At 42.5% G+C, this 5,062-nt stretch overlaps 1 non-coding gene across 1 annotated transcript; it reads left to right on the forward strand.

Moving 5' to 3' along the window:
• Positions 1 to 4,635: 4,635 nt before the first annotated feature.
• LOC114229895 (U6 spliceosomal RNA) lies at positions 4,636 to 4,743 on the forward strand. Its single transcript, XR_003615782.2, has one exon. It is a non-coding gene; the product is annotated as a U6 spliceosomal RNA (small nuclear RNA).
• Positions 4,744 to 5,062: the final 319 nt, after the last annotated feature.

Below are 5,062 nucleotides of genomic sequence, written 5' to 3' on the forward strand. Positions count from 1 at the left end.
TGCATATTACTCTTTTATTAGATAGGATAGAGGCCTGGTGAATGGGTGGGGGCCAGCTGATTTGCCCTGAAGGGTGTCCCGGATCAGGGTGCGGGTTCCCTTGGGGGTGGGGCGACCTGGGCAAGGGGCCTGTGGTGGTTTGCAGGCTGGCCACACCCCCTGGCGACCCAAGCGGAGGACCTGGTATCTGGGATATATTTATCTTCTACAATTGAAACTTTGTAGCCTGGAGCAGAGCCAAGCCTTTTGCTCGCTCCATGGCTGCAGCCATTTCTGTTGGGTTTTATTTACCTTCTATAATTGAAACTTTTTAGCCTTAAGTGGAGGCCTGGGCCGGCAAGGGCAGGTGGAAAGCTTGGCTTCCTCCATCACCTGGGAAACCCAAGCCTCTTTCTTGCTCTCCGTGGCCTCAGCCATCTTGGTTGGGTTTATTTGCATATTCACTCCTGATTGGCTGGTGGGCATGGCTTCTGGGTGTAGCGGAGATATGGTCAATTTGCATATTACTCTTTTATTAGATAGGATAGCAGTATGTTTATGGATACATCTCTTAGGGCAAAGGAAACTAAGGAGAAAATAAAAATGGGACTATATGAAAATAAAAAGCTTATGCACAGCAAAAGAAACCACCAACAAAATGAAAAGGGAGCCCACTTATGGGAGAACATATTTGGCAATGATATATCTGATAAAGGGTTAATATCTGAAATATACAAGGAGCTCATGTAACTTAACAAAAGGAAGAGAAACAATCCAATTAAAGAATGGGCAAAGGACCTAAATAGACACTTCTCCAAAGTGGGCATACAGATAGCCAAGAGACATATAAAAATATGCTCAAAATCACTGATCATCAAAGAGATGCAAATTAAAACAACAATGAAGTATCACCTCACACCTATCAGAATGGCTATCATCAACAAATCAACAAATGACAATTGCTGGTGAGGATGTGGAGAGAAGGGAACCCTAGTACACTGCTGATGGGATGCAGACTGGTGCAGACACTGTGGAGAACAGTATGGAGTTTTCTCAAAAAATTAAAAATGAAACTCCCATTTGACCCAGTGATCCCACTTCTAGGAATATGTACTAAGAAACCCGAAACATCAATCATAAAGAATGTATGCACCTCTATGTTCATAGCAGCACAATTTACAATAGCTAAGATTTGGAAACAGCCCAAGTGCCCATCAGCAGGTGAGTGGATAAAAGGCTGTGGTACATTTATACCATGGAACACTATGCAGGTGTAAAAAGGAAGGATCTCTTACTCTTTGAGACAGCATAAAGCAACCTAGAGAGTATTATGCTAAGCAAAATAAGCCAGTCAGAGGAAGACAAGTATCATATGATCTCACTCATATGTGGAATCTAATGAACAAAATAAACTGTTGAATAAAATAGATCCAGAGACATAGAAGCATGGGACACACTGTCAAAACTCAGAGGGAAGGCATGGGTGGGTGAGTGGGTGGGTGGGAAGAGATCAACCCAAGAACTAGTATGCATATATTCATAACCCATTGACACAGACAATAGGGTGGTCGAGGCCTGGGGCAGGGGGTAGGAGCAGGCTATAAGGGATCAATGGGAGAAAAAAGCTGACAAATGTATTTCAACAATGAAGATTAAAAATAAATCAATGGATGAAACACTTAAATGTAAGTTGTGAAACTATAAAAATCCTAGAAAAAAAAACATGCAGCAAAATCTCCGACATCTCTCATCACACTAAATCTAGGGCAAGGGAAACAAAGGAGGAAATAAACAAATGGAACTATAGCAAAATGAAATTCTTCTGCACAGCAAAAGAAACCATCGACAAATTGAAAAGGGAACCCACTATGTGGGAGAACATATTTGGCAATAATATATCTGGTAAAGGGTTAATATCCAAAATATATAAGGAAGTCATACAACTTAACAAAAGGAAGACAAACAATCCAATTTAAAAAAATGGTCAAAGGACCTAGACACTTCTCCAAAGAGGACCACAGATGGCCATGAGTCATGTGAAAAAAATTCTCAAAGTCACTGATAATCAGAGAGATGCAAATTTAAAAAACAATGAGGTATCACCTCACACCTGCCAGAATCACTACCATCAACAAATCAACAAATGACAAGTGCTGGTGACAATATGGGGAAAATAGAACCCTAGTGGACTGCTGGTGGGAATGCAGACTGGTGCAGCCATTATGGAGAACAGTATGAAGTTTCCTCAAAAAATTATATATGGAATTGCCATTTGACCCAGTGATCCCACTTCTAGGAATATATCCTAAGAAACCCAAAACACCAGTCAGAAAGGATATATGCACACCTATGTTCAGAGCAGTGCTATTTACAATAGCTATGGTCTGGAAACAGCCCAAGTTCCCATCAGTAGATGAGTGGATAAAAAAATATGTGGTACATTTGCACAATGGAATACTATGAAGCTGTAAAAAAAAAAAAAAAAGAGCTCTTACCCTTTTTGACAGCTTGGAGAGACCTGGACAGTATTATGCTAAGCGAAATAAGCCACTCAGAGAAAGATAAATATCATATGATGTCACTTATATGTGGAATCTGATGAACAAAATAGAATCTTGGAACAGACTGACCAATCTCAGAGGGAAGGTGGAGGAGGGGGTGGGAATCAGGGAGAGATTAACAGAAGAACTCATATGCTTGTATGCCTCACCATGGACTTAGACAATAGTGTGGTGAAGGCCGGGGTGTGGGGGAGTGGGAGGAGGGCAGGGTTGTGAGGGTCAATGAGAGAAAAAGCAGACATCTGTAATACTTTCAACAATAAAGATAAATGATAAAAAAATAGTTTTACCTTATACTAGAGATGAAAAGGGCTTGATGAGTGAAGAAATCTGGTGTTCTAATTGGTAGGTATACTGTGGCTGACACAAAACTGTAGTTCTATTCTGTACACTGAACTGTGCTGGCTCTAACTTGGGAGTTGCTGAATGTTTACTAAGAGGAGGCACACATAGGCTTTTTTTTCCCCTGTTCTTGAAGTTATGCAGCTAGATGACAGCGAACAATGTCCATGGCAACCAACAAAAAGTGCTCAAAGGAGGCACCTACCTTTCACAGGTTATGTGGCCACCTCTTTGTGACTGAGAATCTCAAAGCCACATTGCCCTCTTGGACTTTATATTTCAGAGTAAAATATTCGTGGGGATCTGTGAGTTTTTAAAGAACCTTTAGAAGAACTTTTGAATTATGGTTTTTCATTTATGTGATCATCATGAAAAACCGATGTACATGCATTTGGAATCATCTGGACAGTGCCTCATATTGCATAATTTCTGGGGCAGTGTCACACTGTGCTGATTTGTGCTCCAGGAGAGCTGTTCACCAAGACGTCAAGAAGTTCTCTAGTTCCTGTCATCACCTTAAAACTGTTGGCAGCAAAACAGCACCAGGTGTTAGACCTTGGTTCAGCAACACTGGTACTTAAGTTCTGGCTAAGAAAGAATTCAGAGGCAAGACTCAAACTATAAGAGAAAGTTTATTTAGAAAGTCACAGAAATAGAAGAAGTGAACCATAGAATAAATGGGCCAGCAAACGAGTTACAGAGGCAATAACAGGGACCTTGGAGCTTAAGAGAGACACATACCTTGAGGGACAAAAGAGGGAGGAAAGGTGCAGGCATGCAGGGGGTGGGGGGGGTGGGGGAGAGAAGGAGAGAGAGAGAGAGAGCATGCACAGGGTCCCTGTCTTTTTCTTTTCTTCTTTAGTGAGGGGGAGAGTCCCTGTCTCAAGAACTTGTATCTGGAGGTCTCAGGGGGAAGATTTCAGTAGAATATTAATCAGTTTTCCAAGTGTGCCCCCTCAGGGTTTTTTTTCCACTGATTGGTCAGTGCCAGGGCAGGGGGTCATCAGTCAATGCAGTGGTCCTAATGTCAGCCATCGCTTCGCTTTGTCTGATTTTGCTCCTTCTCTGGGCCTGGAGCTGAAACACAGCTGAGATTAGAAATCATCTCTAGGGGTTAATGCTTAAGGGAGTGGTCATGCAAGGGCTTGTGGATTTGCCCTGTTGCTAGGCTCCAGGTCTCTCCACCCTGGTGACCCTCTGCACCTGGCCTATCATTCCTACTGTACTCATGCCTACCTAACTACCTACTACAAACCATCTATTGCCACGAGGCTTAGGTGGGCGTTTGCATTTTATTCATCCATTCTTCAAATGATTACTGAGAACCCTCAACAGCGGCCCCATTTTAGGTGCTGGGGATGCAGGTTCGTTTTGTTTAAGGTTCTGTTCAGCCCTGGCCGGGTAGCCCAGTTGGTTAGAGCGTCATCCTGATAGGCCAATGTTGCAGGTTCAATCCCCCATCAGGGCACATACAAGAATCAGTGCATGCATAAGTACGTAGAACAACAAATAAATGCTTCTTTCTCTCTCAAATAAGTAATAAAGCAAAAAATTTAAAGGAAAAGACTGTTCAGCTGATACAACAGGAAATCCAAATAAAGTAGTTTAACCCAATGGGGAGCGGGGAGGGGGATTCTTTTTCTCACATAATTCTTTTCCCACAGCTCCAGGAAACAGGTCCCCATTCCACGGAGGAAGAGGGGCCAAAGAGAGCAAATCAGAAGAGTGTGTTTCTTTTAAAGAACATTTCCCAGTGCTCGCTTCGGCAGCACATGTATCAAAACTGGAACGATTCGGGGAAGATTAGCATGGCCCCTGTGCAAACGATGACCAAAAAATAAAAATAAATTAAAAAATCCCAAAATGCCACCCCGCTACTTCTGCTTGCATCTCATCCCATGGCCACCCCTGGCTGGAAAGAAAACTAGGTAAGTGTGTATTTGAACCAAGCGTATTGCCACTCCCAGCATGCTTTGGGGACTGTTAGGGAAAAAAGGAAGGGAGGGAGGAAAAGACAAAAGGTGGTAAACAGAGGGAAGGAAGGACAGGGATGGAGGAAGCATTTTGAGTTGGCAAATGTATTAAAAAATCGGGAGTGTCTGCCAAAGTAGTGAACAAGACAGACAAGATATCTACCCTCATGCAGCTGCCTTTATTATCTTTAACAACTTAATTTCTGT

The sequence above is a fragment of the Eptesicus fuscus genome, chromosome 14 (genome assembly GCF_027574615.1).
Source record: "Eptesicus fuscus isolate TK198812 chromosome 14, DD_ASM_mEF_20220401, whole genome shotgun sequence".
Lineage (NCBI taxonomy): Eukaryota > Metazoa > Chordata > Mammalia > Chiroptera > Vespertilionidae > Eptesicus > Eptesicus fuscus.